We start from the raw sequence: 19424 nt of genomic DNA on the forward strand, positions 1-19424 counted from the left end.
CTGGCAACACAAAAAAATCAATATTTTTCTTTAATTGAGGTTCTCTTGGGGTCAGGAAGTGCGGAGACCTGATAACTTACTAAACTGTGTCTGGCCATCACCAGCAATGGCAGCAATTAAACACAATCCACAGCAGGCAGTTAATCCCAATTTGTTCCCTTGCCTGGGCATCTGTGAATGAAAATTTGGTGAAACAGGTATGTTTGAGGATGAAGTATGTAAAGCGCATCAGCCTGATGCTTTTCCCACGTTTTCCCAGCAGTAGCAATTACCAGCTTCAGTGATATTTGGGATTTCTGTGTGGAACAAACTTTGTATTCATATAAAACTTCACAGCTCCTAGGTTTCAGGACCATTGACCGAAATGTCTGTGACTCAGAGGTACCTGAGAGTCCCAGGGAACATGATAATCTCTTTTCTGGGAGTAGGAGAAAGAGGAAAATGAGGTTGACTGAGGTTGAATGAAATGCTCAAGCAGCACATGAAGCCACAAATTCAGGTATTAATTTGGAGATTTGTGGGGAATCTGGAGACCATAATCAACACATACCCAACCTCACAAACCCAGTTAGATTTGGCACAGAAATCTAGCAGGGATCAGGATTTGACTGTCCTCCTCCTGGTCTGCTGCAATTGCTGAAACCTCACATCTTGCTTGTGTATTCCCATGGCCAGGACAGGTTGTTCCCTGACCTCTAATAGAGGGTGCCTCTATAGGCACGTAGCTATTTACCTGGCTTCAAATGTGGTTCACACAGCCCGTTTCTCACTGCTGGGTACAGACAAAGCAGAGCTTGCTCTCTCCGTGGCTTCTATAGAACCTATAGGCTTCTATAGCAACTACTTTACTACCACTGTGCAATCCGATGAGAAGGGATGTCCATGGGGGATTTTCTCCATGTTGATTTCTGGCGGGTCCCCTGCAGCCCCAGTTTAGCCAGTAATACCCTTGCAAAGTCTCATTATTGATTGCCCTCTCTCTGAAGGTTCTCAGAAGCAGTTATTAGCTTGGTGGTCTGCAAAGCATTAGTATAGTGATGGTTAAACTTAAATATTAAATCTAATTCACTGTTTGATTTTTCAGTTTTGAGGAGCCTTTTTCATTTTATTTCTCCAGCCAAAGTAAGTCTAATAATTATAAACTTTTTTTATTTGAGTCTAGATACTGAAAAGAATAGGCTGAAGTCAAGACAGTATGATTGGTAGGAGGAAAATGGCAGTAAAAATTAACAGTATTTGCTTTTTCAGATTTTTATTCTTTAAAAGCATTTTTGGTGGAAATAGTCTGAAGGGGGAATGAACATGTATTTCCATATTTACAGTAGCACAGTTAACTTTTCAAAAATTTTTATGTGCATATGTGTGTGTATATGTATAAATATATTTATATACCCACATTTACTACATACTGACTTGTGAACTTTTAACGGTATTGGTTCAGGCTACGTTGAAGTGTGTGCGGGTATGTGTATGTGTGCCCATACTGGGACATGTTGAGAAACTAGGAATGTGTTAGCTGTTTTACTTGCCTGAAGCATGACTGACAGCACTGTTGTTTTTCTCACTGGTAGCAAGGTCAGTGGGCTGCATGACCAAATTAAATATACTTCATGGGAACTGCAACAGTTCACTTTGCAGTGAGCTGTGAGCAGAGTAGGGTTTGCCCAGAATATCCAGTGCCAGAATATCACCCTTTGTCACCAAGTGCTGCTGGCTGTGTCTTCCTCTTCTCCAGCCCTGAAAATGAAAAATAGTAAATACACAGTTCATTTGCTCTGCCTTTCACTTTCTTTCTGTGTATTAAGTAATAAATTGGCTAACTGTGACACAAAGCTGCAGAGCTTGGCTCCCACTGGAATTGCCTATTAGAACATGCACCTTGCTGTAACATGCAATGGGAACATCTTCAGTAGCGGTAAAGCTACCTTATTATATACATATACATATGTACATAGTGCAGTATCTGGTGTTATCAGGTGTATTCTGTCCATTCACAAGTCTTCAGGAAGCTTGGATGAATAATGCACTGAAATATCCACTGATTCTGATACGGTACACTCAATGATTTTCGGTAGAGGTCAGGTTTTAATTACAGGCATTGAGGACAGGGGAAGAAGCTTTTGGAGCTATGTTTGAAACCTGCAAACTTTGCCTTGAGAAAAGAGCTAATTCAATAAGGGCCCAATGCAAACTCTCCTGAATTCAGTGGAAAGGATCCCACAGAGTTCAGTATGCTTTGGATCTCTGCCTAGTTGCAGTGTTTCTTAAATAGCTCCAAACTTACTACAGGGACTATTTACAATTCACAAATACTGTGATTAAGTTAGTTATCTAAGGCAGCTGGCAAAATTTTAAAGGGTGACCATACATATGGTTCTATTTATAAATAAGAAGTGATTTATTGAACTATATTACTTTTTTTTTTTTAAGAATATCTACTTTATAAAACTCTGTAAAGAAAAAATGTCAAGATCAGTTGTCTTTTTTACTAAATGAACAGTGGAGAAGTTACTTTCATCAGATTTTTAATGTTCTAAAGCATTTTAAAAGCAATTCTTTGGAATTCCTAAAGAAAGTGCACCTGAGAATTAAATGTAGTAAACAATGACACTTAACTGCCTCTGTCGCACAGACATGTTGGACATTCATTTTCTAAAATGCCCTTTAAAAAAGAAGCTCTGATTGTAATAACTTCAAAAATGGGTTATAGCTTGAAGCCTTAGATGAGTATTTAAATGACCAATAAAGTGAAAGCATGATGAATGTTTTATTTTCTAGTCTGGAAACAGATCTTCAACAAAGACCTCTTCAACCACAGGCATAGGGCTGGCTACTACCAGTGGTTATAGAGTATAGCAGCAAATTTTGGGTCAAACATCTGGACAAAGCTTGCTGAAGTCTCTTCTTGCATGGATTTCCCTTCTCAGTTTAGTGGCAGCTGTGCCTCTTCCAGTTCTTTCGTGTGTGCAAAGCTTGGGTGCATGCTTTTGACAAGAGCTCAGTCATTTGCTTTCCAGAAGCAACTTCTCTGAATTTCCTCATCATGAGATCATTCAGCTAACAGCATCAGTGATTGCCATCAATCATTTCAGACACCTTCATCAGAAAGAATTGTCCATCGGTGTTGCTTGCATGAATTGATTTTCTTCTTCCTTTGGGCTTCTCCTTGTTAGGAGAGTTGTGAAGCTTAACATGTACTTGTGAAATGCCTTAAGATTAATGGGTTAAAAGGGTTCTTTATAATAGCATAGACATAAAGTGTTCTTTCTACTAAGCACTCTGTCATCATGCTCCAGAAGTCTCTAGACCACTCTATATTAGGCAAATGAAGTGAATATAACATGCAGGTGCCTTGAGACAATCAGGTTTGCTTTTACATGGATAAGTATTTTTACACAATTTATTTAAAACTTGGAAGCCTTAAGCAATCAAACTTACAAAGATTTCATGAACTAATTGCAAATATTTTATTTCCGCATACTTTGGGATGACAGGTATAATAGTCACATCTTAGTTTGGGTTACAGGACAATGCATTTTGAAACCAATTAATAATAGGTAGCACTGTGCAAGCTCTGCAGAGCACAGAGCCTGCTGAGCAAGCTGTCAAATATTTGCCATGGCACACAGAACCCTAGCATAGTCAAATGAAAAGGAAATATAGGCAGGCCCATAAAACTAAATGGGAACTCCATGAATCACCACTTAAAAGCTTGGTCCCCACTGGCTGCAATAAATGGTTTAATTTTTTTTTTTTTTTTCAAATTAAGCTTGTGCATGAATGAACATGAAACTCCATGCAGGTTGTGTACACATCCCTTAGTTGCACATGCAAATTGTCACTTGGACATGCATCAGTTTGGTTAGATCAGCAACATGGTTAAGCTTAGCAATGAGCTTGGAGATGAGACAAATTGGCATGGAAGTGTAGGGAAAGTTTCCACAGCTGCTGTACCACTCCTTTAAATAGGGAACATTGGTTTTGTGCACTTCTACTTTGGCACCTTTCACTAACTTTGCTTGTGCACAGAAATGCTCGATTAAAATAAGCTTATTGGGTGGGATTTATAAAGCTTGGTCTCAGCTGCCCTTGAGTGGCAATGTCTAACACATTATGAATAGTGCAGTTTTCAAATAATATCCAATTTGCCTGTCTGGTTAGGTGTATCACAAAATATGGAGGGCTTTCCCCCCCCAAATACACATAAAAGCCTTGTTAAAAAAATAAAAGAGATTCCATGAAAATGTGGTTACCATGGTTATGAAAACAAATTGGGTTTTTGCAGGTGCAAACAGTCTATTAGTGACCTAACTGATCATTTGTTCATGCAGTTATTTCCACACAAATCTGTGGCAATTGCATGGAAAAAATTATGTTCAGTGTGGTGCCCACATCTTGATGATTCTGATCTTGAGGCATCAGGAGAAGCCAAAAGTTCAGTAGGTTTCAGAAAAACCTTAGACATTGTTATGGATAATGAGCTTATTCACAGTGATATTAACAAAAATGAAAGCACCTTTTTACAATGTCTGTGCAAGTCCTCCCATCGTGGGGGGGGAGAGGGGCGGGGCGCGCGGAATAAAACTGTATCACTGTGATAGTGAAGGAGAAATTATTTTTGTGAGCCAGGTATCCCATGGCTGACCAGTAAAGGTTTATCCAGAGAGTCCTTGGTCCATTCTTAGAGAAGGAAATACAGACTAAATGCTTTCAGGGCTCAGGACTCTTAGCTGTTGCATGGCTTGAGAGAAATTATTATAATTTGTGTCTAATTAAGCTATGATGCTATTGTTTGATCTTTTAAAAGTAACACGCTTTTCTTTCTTTTTTTGTGGTATGGATGTGTTTGAAACTGTTATTAGACAACCACCTTTATGAAACTTCTTTCAGTGAATGTATCTTGATAAGTAGGTATATTTTAATTTTTCAATGGCAAATCATTAGCATATGAAGTTGATATAAAGGAACTACTCTGACATTATTAGTTGTGCAAGTCTTGAATTCAAGTTGTGCATGTGATACTCAATCAGAGAGAATTAACCAAGGTAAATATGGTTTTTATAAATGATCCATAAGGCATCTCCAGTTAACTGTCTAGATGTGGAAAGACTAGATTTCTTAAATTTTGATGAACAATTTTGAGTTTTAATTTAAGCATTTAGGTCAAATCCTACCCCATTATGTGCATGCCTAATCCCTGATACATGTCTGTGGGCATTTAGGGCTTCACATTCTTGATAATATTGGCAGTAGGTCCCAATGAAAAGTTCACAAAAACCAGTGGAAACCTTACTGTTGACTCCGCCTGGCTTAGTTCTGGTCTCTGATTGTGCAGATTCCTTGTGCACAACTGATGGCAAACTGGCAGTCTTTGTAGTGAAAATGGGAATAGGAAAGCTGATTTTTTTTCAGTTTCTTTTTCTTTTTTTTTCTGTAATGCTGATGAGTTTATTGGCTGATTAGAACTAGAAACCTCTTGTCTGCATTTTAGCCTTTAATGATAGCATTGCAACAGTGTGGTCATGCTCCTGTCTACATGCAAGACAGATTGACCACCAACCTCTTGGAAAATTGGATGACTGCTCGAGGTGAATTTGAAAGCCACAGAAAATGTGTTTAGCTGCATTTTATTCTTCTGCTTATTTCCACCGTAAAGTCAGCATCACAGGACTTGATCAGTCTCGGCAATTTCTCCTTCTGTCTGAGCCCCTCATCTTCAGCTGTCAACACCCAGCCCATTCATCACGAAGGCTGTCAGAGCTGACGTCTGTATCTGAAGGAGGAAGGATGGTGCACACGGAAGAATCTGGACAGGTTGTCTCCAAGCTCACCTTTAGGAATGTCAATTGTTTTTTATTCGTAGCATTTGGGCTTGCTCAGAGGTCAGCAGTGTTTCCAGCAGTGAGAAAATGCAGCCTGAATAAAAACCAGAAAGTTGAAGGAAGAAGGCTTGGCTATTTGTGCTACTGCTACAGACGGGCCCCCTTCAGTGTGCTATAGCAAGGCATGAAGCCACCTTCTACTCTGCATGCGTTCTTTTGTCTTGTTGACTGGAAGGAGCTGTAGGGGAAACGAGTTTTCGACTATCTTCTATGCTCAGCAGTGATGACAACAATTTCAATCTGTTGCTTAGAAGGTTAGTAGGTTTTTCTTCATATAAATAATTCCCAGCGACTGGAAATCACTGATCACCGCTTCTCCTTGACATGTATAGGTGAACTTTCCGCAGATGATAACAGGACATAATTTCCTCTTACTTCTGAAGGATGATCAAGTGGAGGGGTGAGTGATCCTTCCTCAACAGGAATGATCACATGTACTGAAAAACAAGAGGGCCTATAATAATTAACATAGCCTTTCTATATACATCATTTCACTCTATTAGCTCCTGCAACAGGCCGACAGAGTTCAAGGCTAGTGTCTTCCTGCTTCATATGCTGAAAGCAGGCTCTGTGACAAGTAAAGTCCTTCTGGGGCAAATGAGTCAGATGGTCATTTTTTTCCGAAGAGACAGTCTTGGCAGGTCTTTACCTGGTGCCTCAAGGCAGAAAGCTAGAAGAAGATTCTTAGCATTGTGAATGTACACAGTGGGATCAATTTTTTTTTTAGCAAAAGGTACTCCCTGATGCCTTACAGTTTTAGAGTAAGGTTCTTTATTTCAGATTTCTTAGTTTTAGTGTACCTGGTCTCTCAAAAGAGCATTTTAAAAACACCAGTAACTAACACTAATTCCACAGTGAGTTCTGACTCTGGTAGGTGTCTGGTGCTCTCTCTAATTGGTCTTAGCACTCTGACAGGGAGAGCACACAGGTCTGCCTTTGGTTTGAATTGGAACTGAACTCTTGTATCCGTGAAAACATTTGACAAGTACAGCTGTCCTATTTGGGATTAGGAAACTGTTATGTGACAACAGTAAAAAAATCATTCAGAGAGTCACTTTTTTCTGACAGTGTATGATTAGACTTCATAGAAGAATAAAAACAATAACTTGAACCTTAAAGTTACTCTATCCGCTTTAGTGCAGAACTCATTCCTTAAATGCCCATTCTGCCTAGCTGCCAAATAAAAATTCAAACAAACCGTGTGGGACTTGCTTATTATTTCCTTGGATCACACAGTTTTCTTGCTGGAAGGTATGTTTTTATGGCAGCAAACCTTAAGCAAAAGCAAGAAGAAATTGGAGGAATCATGAGTTCAAAACCTGTTCTGATATCTCTGAAACATTTTGACATGATAGAAATGTTTTTTTTAAGTATTAATAGTGGAAGTTCAGGAAATTAAGGGCTAAATTAGTAAAGTAGCAAGACATGATGTTTGACTATCTAGGGACCAATGGTTAAGTCATATCCAAACGGAATTACCTCTGTATAGTAAAATAAACAGTGTCATTGCCATTTGTCTGGCCCTGTGTCCAGTTGGCATGGTCTGGCTGTACCCATATGATTAAATTTTGCTGGTTTCCAAAGGAGGAAAGAGTTAGATACGTCTAACTGCATACCTGGAATAGTTCCTGCGTTAGCTTCTGAATCACACCTAGGAATTGATTGGGAGAGTTTTGGGTGATCTGTGCAAAATGCATGCCAGAGACCATTCTCACCAGTAAGTAAGTTGAAGTCCCACATGAGAACAAGGGCTAGTGATTGTGGGACTTCTCCCAGCTGCTTATAGAATATTTTGCCTGCCTCTTCATCCTGGTTGGGTGGTCTGTAACAGAGTCCCACCATGATATCTGCCTTGTTGGCCTTCCCCCTGATTCTTACCCATAAACACTCAACCCTATTATCACCATCATTAAACGAGACAATCAAAACACTCCCTAACATACAGGGCTACCCCACTGCCTCTCCTTCCTTGCCTAACCCTTCTGAAGAGTTTATAGCCACCCATTGCAGCACTGCAGTAGTGCGAGTCATCTCACCATGTTTCTGTGATGGCAACTATGTCGTAGTTTTCCTGCTGCACAAGTTCCTCCTGTTTGTTGCCCATGCTGCGTGCATTGGTGTAGATGCTCTTCAGCTGGGCTATTGATCCTGCCACCTTTCTGGGGGGAGAAGCCCTAAATCCTACATGACCATTCTCAGGCGCTTCTGTGGTTTCTAACACGTCAATAACCCTTGCATCTTTGCTGCCGCATGGATCACCATCCCCTGCCTCCACTGAGATGGCAGACCGAAGGACCTCCCTAGCACACCGTTCCTCAAACATTGGCGTGCTGCCCCCAGGCTTATCTTTAGTGAGCCTGGTTTTATCCCTTACCCCCTTCAAATCTAGTTTAAAGCTCTTTCAATGAGCCCTGCTAACACCTGAACGAGAAGTATTGTTTAATATATTTAATTTCTCTCTCTTTTGTTAGCACAGCAGAGTCAGGGGGACGGCTGCTTTGTCTGACCTCCCCTCCATGGGAATAGTAACTATAATGGGTTTAATTAACTATGTGGTATTGACGTAATTAGTTATCCCAGTGATTATACTTCTTTAATAAAAGCACTTCATTTGGGATGCATTTCTCTTCTGCATATGCAGAGCCCTACACCTATATTTCATAACTGTCTAGACATCAGAACTGTGTGCATATTTTAGCATCGGCCCTTGAGAGAGAGGTTATTTTGCATGGCTTAAGATAATTGGGAAGAAATTATTTTGCCCCCTGGTTTCAGACTCACTCGCCTACTGAGAGAAAAGGAGTTGGGGGGAGGGAGAGCAGCTCAGTTTGGGGAAACCAAAATAGGGAGGGGGAAGGGCTGGATTTGGAAACCGTGTGCTCAGGGACTGGCTCTTTCTAACTTTTGGAGCCCAGAGACAGTAGCACTGGAGGGAACTGATAAAGTTTAACCTGTGGGTGAAGTAGATGCTGTATATCTGGTTTATTGATATGTATTTATGTACACAGAACTATTACTGTAGGTGTTTATGACATAAGCTTACATCCATTGTGTTATATTTACATACATCAAGCCTCGGTAACTCTGTTACTGTTATCACACAGCCAAATCGACAATAAGGAATGAATTTTAGTTTTCAATTTGGTTTTGCTTTTTGTTGGTTTTTTTTTGTTGTTTTCCTGGGAAGGCACTGTTCATTGTGTTTCATCCCTGTGGCTAATCTTGAAGAGCAACGCTACAAGGAGGAGAGATTACCATATGAAAATGTCATTTTATATCATATGAATACTTTAAGAAAAATAAGAACAAAGGTAAAAGGTCTAAGGGAGGAGATTAACTTGCTGTTCATGGATCAATCTACCACAAAACACTATGAGTGAACTCCTTTAGCTTACCTCTCAGTTCATAGCTGGGGGGAGGGATTCCTATCTGATAAAATATACTAAGAGATTAATGCATTCTGCACACAGCCTACTTCATAGGTAGGAGGTGTTATTCCTGTTCCTGTTGCTGTGTTTCATCTAACATTTTAAAAGTTTTTTTCCTCTCTCTCCCTATCTGCTCTTCTTCATCTCTTTAGTTTGCAGAACTGTGCTGCAATCCCTTCAGTCTTTCTTTCTTTCCCTGTTGAGAGAAGCAGACTGAAATCACTGCAGGCATTTGAATGCTTCATGCAGCACAGGAGTGAACTCTGTGGGTCATCGTAACAGCCAAATACATAAACAAGTTCCCAAGAAATGGGGAAAGCCAAGCAAATGGGGAAGAACTGGTTGTGAGACCTGCAAACATGGCTTGTTCTCTAATCACAAGGGATGCTCCACTGAAGCCCCCATCCCTCATTAAATCAATAAAATCATGTGTCTTTTATTTTAATCCTGTATTCCAGAAGCAAGGATAGAGGCTGAGGCTTTTCATTTCATTGTTTCTAACAAATCACTGAGATGATATTGACAAACGTTGATTTCTCTACCTTAGTGTTTCAGAAAATGTCAGTATGGAGGCAGGTGCTGGGCATTCAGCCACTTTTTTTAAAAGCGAAAAAGGAGATCTGTGACAGCCTCGCTGCAAATACTGTAGCTTTCTGAGACATTTTGTTTGGTTTGATGTTGTGCTGCAATGACGAGAGAGGAAGGATCTGTTATGTACAGCTGCATGAATCTCTGGATTGAAGTTTTTACAGCCTTAGATCCTCTTTTATACAGTAAAGGGGAGATGAAAGCAAATAACTCACATGCCATGAAACAGGTACAATGGGATTCTGAAAGGCTTAGCATTCCTGGTAAGTATTTGATCGAAATTCAGACAAGGGAACTTTGCACCGTCATTTGGTGGAGTGACAAACATGGTAAAAATACCTTCAAAATCTTCGTTGTTTTGTCAGCTCCAGCTTGATTGAATTAGCAAAGAATGAGTCACAGTTGAAAAAAGAGCCATTCTCCCCTGAAATTTATTAAAGTTTGGGTGGTAAAGAAGCACATGTTTATTTCCTAAATGAAATGCAGGCAGAATATGTATCAGGCCATGTAAACAGTAGTGCTACTTTCCTATGCAAGGCATGCTCAAAAATTATCTTTTACTGAAATCATAAAATGGCTCCAAATCTCAGTGTAAATGGGGTTTCTCTTCCCCACAGTTATTTATCCACTGTCAGATCTTGTATATCTTACATGAAAAAATGCTTGGGTGAAAATGGTGAATAATGTAAATACAGGCTGGTTGTTTACCAAAGATTGTTCATCTTCAAGGAGAGTTCTTTTGTTGTGAAAAGTGTTCTGTGTGTATTTGTTTTCTGAAAGATGCCACTAACACTGTCTCTGGTCAGTTTAGGTAGGGCCTAACCAATGTATGTGTTAGTCACAAAACTGATATAATGTGCTGTTACCTGTGGTAACTTCAAACATCCTGGTTACTGACCTAGTCCATTGTTTACTTAGTTTTCAAGAATGCTACCTGGTGATGGATTAGAAAAGCAAAAAACCTTCACTGAATGAATCTACTGACTCTTGCATAATGCTGGGTAATAATAATGATAGCAACAATTAAAAAATAGCAGTAAAAGAAGAGCCCCTTAGAATAATGTGGATCATTCTCACCTTCAAATGACATATGCCACCACACAGCCTTTCACTTGATGTAGTTTGGAGTCACTAAGACCCCACTGAAAATCCATGAAATGTTCTAGATGTACCATGATCAAGATAGATTGCAGGCCTATTAGGCACTTAAATAAACAGAAGTAATATAAGACAGCAGGGTGCTTGGCCCACAGATTAGTTTTAACTAGTAATTTTCCTCCAAGAAGTCATTAAGAAAAAAGTACTTGCAATACATCAGTTAAGTTAGAACCTAGCTCATGAGTCAAAGCTTAACTGGTTGTTGTAGCAATAATGTGTAAAACAAAAGTCCAGTTGTTTTACCAGTTGTAGAAGCAGGTATATTCTATGGCTTTGTCCACATACAGTCTGTCATGAGAAGGAGGAACAACTGGTGTGGCTTAGAAGGAGCTAGTTTCATTGCTGGCATTAGAGAGTTCTGAATGGTCACACAGGTAAATTACCCCAGAAGCTCTGCACACCACTGTGGCTTAATAGCCAGAGCTGGGTTTGGGACTTGTTCATCACCTGTACTCAGGTCTGCCCTATTGTAGTGTGGTTTTACCCACTAAGTTTTTACTTACTAAAAAGTAAGCTTTTTCAGGTAGTCATATTCTTTACGGGAGGTCCTGCTGCCTACCAGTCACAACAGACAGCTTCCTCTACCTACAGCACCCTGGGCTGCATTAGGAGTAGTGTTGCCAGCAAGTTGAGGGAGGTGATCCTTACCCTCTACTCGGCACTGGTGAGATACATCTGGAGTCTGGGCTCCCCAGTACAAGAAAGATATGGACATACTGGAGAGAGTCCAGCGGAGGCTCACAAAGATGACTAAGGGACTGGAGCTTCTGTCATATGATAAGAGGCTGACAGAGCTGGGACTGTTCAGCCTCTTCTGTCAGGAGAAGAGAAGGCTGAAGGGGATCTTATCAATGTGTATAAATACCTGATGGGAAGAAATGAAGATGAGGGAGTGAGGCTCTTTTCAGTGATGCTCAGGACAAGAGGCAATGAGCGCAAATTAAAACATGGAATTTCATCTGAACACAACAAAACACTTTTTTTACTGTGAAGGTTGTTAAACACAGGAACAGGTTGTCCAGAGAGGTTGTGGAGTCTCCATCTGTGGAGATACTCAAAATCCAACTGGACATGGTCCTGGGCAACCAGCTCTCAGTGACCCTGCTTGAGAAGAGGGGTTGGACTAGACAATCTCAGGAGGTCCCTTCCAACCTACCTATATGATTCTGTGATTCTGTTTGTATTGGAACAGCTGAATTACACATGAACATAGAATGTATAAAGACATAATGATGATGTCAACAAATCAGGATCCTGTCTATTGGGAGGAATAGCATGTTTGTAACATGTTCACCTATTGAGTTTTCAGAGCAGGACGTCACTTCAAGTGCTAAGCACAATTTTAAAATATATTCTTGAACTCCAGCAACTGCTATGCAATACTCTTAAGCGAACTAGACCAAAATGATACCATCAAGAGATATCTATTTTGCAGACCCTAACAGACTGCTAGATAACCCTTCAATCAGTGTCTAAATCAATACAATATGGTACTCAGGAATATTTGTTTCTTCTTGTGTTAAAGTCATTTAGTACAATATGCCTAGTGATAAGTCACTAACCATCTTCCTGTTCTGTTGGCTCCTTTCTGTGTATATTAACTAGGGCTGTCTGGAGGAGCTCTGGCTGAATAATCAGAGAATGTCAGTTTTATATAAATCCAACCACTTCACACAACTCAATCTTTTTTGCTGAAATTCCATTTTGAAGAAAAAGGGAAGAGTAAAGTTGTAACAGACTCAAACTGCCTTGTTTTTGACAGCGTCAAAATGAAGACTGTAATTTCTTCACTTTGAAATACTTTATTTTAACATGTGCACTATATATATTATTAAAACAAAGTGAAGTTGTCAAATTGAACCAGTATTTATTTTACTTTCAGTTCTGATTTGTCTGAAATGTAAAGAATATTTAGATAATCCTGGTGAATAAATTTTCTGATTTCATTCAAAACAAATTCAAAATTCTCTGAGGACTGGAAATTCCCATCTCCAGAGAGCTCTCACAATGCTTCCTATATGCATGAATCACATGCCCTGGCAAATCAGTTTAATAATGCTTTTTTTCCGATGTTAAGCTACATGTTGGCTGTGGAAGATATAGAGGACTCCGATGCATTTCAGATTGTGCAAGATGTGGATATGAGTAGTGTGAAAGATGCCACATAACAGGAAGGATGATACAAGTAACAAAAGACTGCGGGTACTGTTACATAATCCAGTCCTAAAGCATGGCTGAAAGAGGTATCTACTGTGCCAGGCTCTACCTATTGATAGCCATAGATTTAGCATGAGTTAACTATAATCTATATTCCATTAAAGATTATGGGAGGAAAATATTATAAAATATAACACTGCTTAAACAATGTAATTACAGGCTTCCTTCGTGCAACCCCTTTACTAGCATCACTATCAGTGATGTGAAAGTCAGCATCGCAGAAGGATAGAGGTGGGAAACCATATTATTGTCACCCTCATTCCTTCTGTTTTTTTGGTTAAGAATCACAGGAACACGTTCCATTCTGGAGAATCTCAAGAGCTGTTTTACAATTTAAATGGCATTTTCTTATCCAACCCATTTGAGCCTTGAATTTAGTTCACCATTTTTATTCACATTAGTGGCATAGAAATAAATCTGTATTTCTGTTTCCTCTCTTTAGCCCTGCAGAGCCAATGCAACTATTACTGAGAGACCTGAACATTTGCTGTTAAGCCTATGAAGAGAGTAATTAACATGGATTTATTTTGGCTTTTGGCTCTGCCAAGGAAGGCAATAGCCTTGCACAGGTGTAAAAGACCAAAATTTGACTGCAAAGTCTTACAATGGACTATGAGGCAAGAGCCCCAAAAGACACACCTGACAGCTGGAACCAAGGCTAAGTTTGCAGAGCTGGCTGTTTAAAATTTTTTTTTTTTTTTTTGCATCAAGAGAGAATGAATGTGACTTGGAAGTTCAGAGGCTTTGATGACACAGGACCAGATTAGATATAGTTATCTAGTTAGAATGGCATTTGCAGATTTTGAATAACATACTTTAATTTGGGAAACTGAATTAGAATCACCTGAAATATGGCAAAAAAAGGCTGATCTTGTAGTGTGCTGCTGTCACCAGAAGTGCTGGAGACTTCAGAAGAAACCCTCTTTTAAGTTTTCCAAACCAGCACTGGTACTTCAGTCAAATTTTTCCTGTATCTGCATTGTGAGTAAGAAGTAATAACAGGAATTTTTTGATGTGCACTGCTTGGCACATGGAAATCCCCAGTTATGCATTTTAATAAAGGTAGTAAACTAATATCTAAAACAATGTTTTACAAATCAAACACTGTTTGGTGAGCTGTACAGAGTTTGTCAAATCTTGTCAAGAATGATTTGTCAAATAATTTAAGGCACAAAACCATACAAATAATCAAATAAATGATAGGAATATTACCCAATGAATTCTGCCTTTATGAATTAGTGTCATCCTGTTATGCGTCAAAACAGCCAAGCTTCATGGACTATTGAGAGAGAGCTGAAGTGAGATGGGTTCGGTGGGAACACAATGCTGATCTGCTCAGTCTAAGGGTGCCTCTCAATTGTGCGCACTTTTAACAGATGAACAAGGATCCTATAACCAAGATAACCCCGGTCAAATGTAATGCAAAACTGTCTGGAGCCACCAAAATAGCAAAAAGAAAATAAAATTCCAAATTAGCCTGGGAAATGATGATACACACTTACAGATGAAGTGAAAAGAAATTAACTTTGAAGACCTTTCTTTGTATCAGCTTTGACTGCATGAACATCTTCCAGCTACTTTTAATATGCTCTCAATGTTAAGTCCCACTGAAAAGCATTAGGAATGTAAAGCAGTAGAACTGTAGCTATCAATTCAGATCTGTTATATTAAGCAGTAAAGGCATATCAACAAATATTCAGAGAACTCATAGATTCACAGGACTAAAGGACTGAGGAGATCATGAAAGTTTCTAGTCAGATCACAGGCCTCTGAAATGTGCCTCTTACTCCCTGTACTGAGCCTGTAAAACTCAGTGTTATCTTTCTCTGACTTGAGCAGTTAGCCAGAAATCCAGATTCTGTTGAGTTGTTTAAGTCAGTAGGAAAGAGAAATTGATGCTAAAATCCTATTTATTGTTTAAAAAATGTACAAAGGCTTCTTTTCTTCAGTACAACAAATATCAAATGGGGAGAGATGCTATCTTTCCTCAAAGCTCTGAGCTCTTTTCTAATCAGCACTTATCCCAACAGCTTTCTCTTGGCCTGGCTGTGGGCTGCGTTCCCAGTTTGTGTTCTGGCTTTGTCTGCTGCTCTCTTAGTCTGTTTTTTTTCTGCCTCCATTTCAAAGACACATACAAACTCATAGATGACATTCAGCCACAGTTACACCAAACTATCTGAGAAAGGGTAAGCTAATTTGTTCTAATAATTTATCATTTTAGAGTTTGCATCTTCCAGAGAGACAGGTACATATTCCAGAAAGGTATCATGATTTGAAGACATCAAGAGATGGAGTCCTTTTCTTCGCTTGGCTGGGTGTTCATATGGTTAATCACTTTCACAATCAAATCTCTGTGCTTAATTCCTCACCTGAATTTTCTTGAGAACTGTTTTCAGCTTCTGATTTTTTTTTCTTTATTACATTAAAGGCTTTCAGTAATTGGTGATTCCTTCTTATGAAAGTACTTATACACTGTGATTAATTAATCTCTTGGCATATTTTCTGATGAACTAAATAGAATGAGCTCTTTAACTCATACTGTAAAGTATTTCCTTCAGTCCTCAGATCATTTCTGTGACTCTTCCTTGTACCTTTGCCAGTGCATCAACAATAAAATGTGAGCACCAGAAGTGAAAAATAAGCATTATTCCTATCAGTATCCTATATTGAGCTTAACTACTCTGCTCTGCTTTTCTGCATTACTCTTCTGCTTATACATACAACAGCTGAATTCACTGCTTTGCTGGAGCACTGGGATTCATGTGGAGTTGCTTATCCAGTGTAGGCTCTACAGTCTTTTGGAAGGTCTCTGCTTTCAGGGATGTCTCCCCACTTCTAGAGTAATGAAGTTCTAAAGCTTGAATAGGTTGCAAGAAAAAAAAACCAGTCTGTTGGGATATTTAACTTAGGAGTGGTAACTGGTGTTGCAAATGAGCAAGTGCACAACTTTGTATTTGAGTTTATCAATACCTATTTTCAATGAGTTGATGTGCATTCAAACAGCTGTGGTCTGTGTTGTATGTAAAACTGGAAGGCTTAGATTTCCTACAGAAGGACTTGACACAAATACCCATGGTTTTCAATAGTGGTCCAAGCAAAATCTTATTCAATTGCAAATCTTTGAAGAAACAATAGTGAATAATCAACCTGCTCATTCACCAACTAGAGAAATTTCTTGACTGTAGGTCATGACCTAACTTGCATTATTATTTGCAGTTAGATGAAGTGAAAAGGGGACACATCTTTCAGTACCACCAATGAAAACATATAGCACTACACAAAGAAGTGGCCAAAGGAAAATAGAAATTAGAAAACCGGAAGATTACTCCCTAGGGATCTCCTTTTTCTGTGGGTTGTTGTAGCCAAAAAAGCTGGTTTGTTTCTTTTTTATATATATTAAGCATCTGGAAGAGCAAAGTCATGTGCAAGAAGGTATGATCTAAATGTAAGCTAAAAAGTGGGGAGGGAAGGTGTGGTCCCAGAGTTTGCATCACAAACTCCATTGTGCTAAGTGGAGAACTAAGTACCTGGTTTTCTCCTCTGGTATGGAAATACAAGCCTACCAATTTGAATAATATCCTTTCCACCAAATTCTTCCCCTTACTTATCTATATGAGCTCTTAGTTAATTTGCTCTATGTGTCTGGACTGTCTTGTGTGAAATAGGGATAGATTAAAAAAATAAATAAGGATCTGATGTCAAGATAGGATCATTTGGGTAGTTTCTATTTTGTCACATTCTTCCATATGTAATTCAGGATGTGCAACTGGTCCTCTCAATAGAACTTCAAGCAAACTCCAGTATATTAATTTGAATAGGAAATCCTCATAAGGATTGCAGGTACTGTTCAGCTGTACTCATATTTTAACAGAAGCAATAATTCTGTCACTGATTGTGCAATGAAATACATGCAGGACTGATTTTTCACAGGGAGAGATAGGAGATATATATAAACCTAAGTGAAGGTAAAGCTATAAACGAAGCTAAGTATATGGCCCTTCGTCTGAAAGCTCCTTTATACACATTCTCAATCCCCTTTTTATTTCTGACAAAGCCTCTCTGAAATCCATGGCTTTGAATTGAAGGGGACCAGTTTAGGCTTAGTTTGAGGTATGTATTTGGCCAGTCTTTTTCAAAAAAGTGGTGGTCCTTGGTGTATTACCTTTTTGCAAAATGCACATTGGAAAACAAAAAGATTTACAATGAATTGAAGTGGAGGTTCATAAGATTTACAGACTTTATACACTGATTAGTATTTAAGCTTATTTAAAAGGGATTCCATGGGCTTTGCCAAGATCATATATTTTGAAAAATGCATGTCAGAGTACTATTATTAATACCTTAGATTTTTTAAAAAGTACATAAAAATTTAGAATTAAAATTAGAATTAGACTAAATTTCCACTCTGGTGTTCCAACAGGCAAGTTTATTTTGGCCCCAGCAATTTCAGAATCAGGGATGGAAAGGGTAGGATACATCAAGTTAGTTTCAAACATGGAATAAATAAAAAACCTCCCTGGATGTACTTAGTATAGATGGGTGAAATTTTTTTGTCATATAATGTGGATATGGATGACATATTTTCACATATTTTGCTAAATTCATAAAGCTACTTCAGCTGAAGATCTTATCAAGTTATATAAATACCTGATTGAGGGGGAATGAAGAAGAGGGAGCCAGAGTTTTTTCAGTGGTGCTCAGCGACAGGGCAGGCAACGGGCATAGACTGAAATACAGGAAATTCCATTTCAACATAAAAACTTTTTTACTGTGATGATGATAGTCAAACACTAGAACAAACCCAGACAGGCTGTGGATGTGCCATCCTTTGAGATATTCAAAATCCTGCTGGACACAGTCTTGGGCAACCTGTGCTTGTTGATCCTGCTCTGAGCAGGGTGTGTAGACTAGGTGATCTCCAGAGATCCATTCCCAGCTCAGTGACTCTGATTCTGAGAAACTACTCATGCTCAGAACCCCTGAAAAGGAGGCCTTTTGTTTAAAACCTGTATTGGAACGTGTTTGCTTCCTAAAGACACAAAAGAAAGGTAAGCCATGTTAGACTCCATACTAGGAATTAGTTTTCTTTATTGTCCAACCAATGTTAGTCCAAGACAAAAAGCAAATTATTGATTCAAAGTTTTTCCATTGGACACATAGAAATAGACTGAATTTTTAAGCAGATGTCAAAGTCTCAAACTGAGTTAGAGGTGGTCTGAGTCACCTCTTCTGGGTCTTTGCGTATTAGGACACATCTAGTAAAAGATCTGTGACACCAGCAAAACTGACATGTTACATGCTGCTAAATTTAATTCACTCACAGTCACTAGAATGGATGGTTTACCTCATCTCCTTTTACATTTCAGTAAACTGAAGCAATGGTCTGCTGAAGCTAAAATCACATTGGTCCTACAACAGGAAAATGGACCCCATTTCCTTTAATAGAATAGCAGATCACACTTTTTTGTCAAGTTTTGCCAGTAAAGCCATTGTTGAGGCTGGGTACATGATTTCATTAAAATAATTTTAATAGATGGTTTTACAAGGAGGGCTACTGTTTTCTGCAGAAAAAGATAATAGAAAAGGTACAGGAATGCTTCTTATAACATACCTTTAAACTATACAACAGCTTGGGAGAAAGGTAAAATAGAGCCTAATGCATCTTTCCAGATTACTGTATAACAAAATTAGCCCTGTCTGGCAGACACTCAAATAGACATATTTGAAATGATTTCCAGACTGGTAAAATCATGCTATTCCCTAAACCGATATGGTATACTTAGGCATTTTTTAGGCAAAATGCTATCAAGGTTCAGGGATCAAGGATATGTTATTCCAACCTGCTGAGAAAATTTAAGCTATACAAGTTCCAGTGAGATATATGTTGCAGAGATCTGTGATGCCACCCTAAGCTGATGTACAAAAGAATAATCCTTACACAAAATGACAAAAGTCTGACAGGCGTACATAGAACAGGGAAATTTTATGAAAACAATGTTACTGTTAAGGAAAGTAAGTATTCAAAGTGCCAACATTTTTTTCCTGCAAGTTCCTTACCTTCTGGTTTTGGATGAGTGATTTATGTGTAATATTCTTCTTTAGGACTGGATAATCATTTGAAACCAATCAAAATATACTAATATCTCTCTAG

This window comes from Buteo buteo, chromosome 9, assembly GCF_964188355.1.
Source record: "Buteo buteo chromosome 9, bButBut1.hap1.1, whole genome shotgun sequence".
In the NCBI taxonomy this organism is placed as follows: Eukaryota; Metazoa; Chordata; class Aves; order Accipitriformes; family Accipitridae; genus Buteo; species Buteo buteo.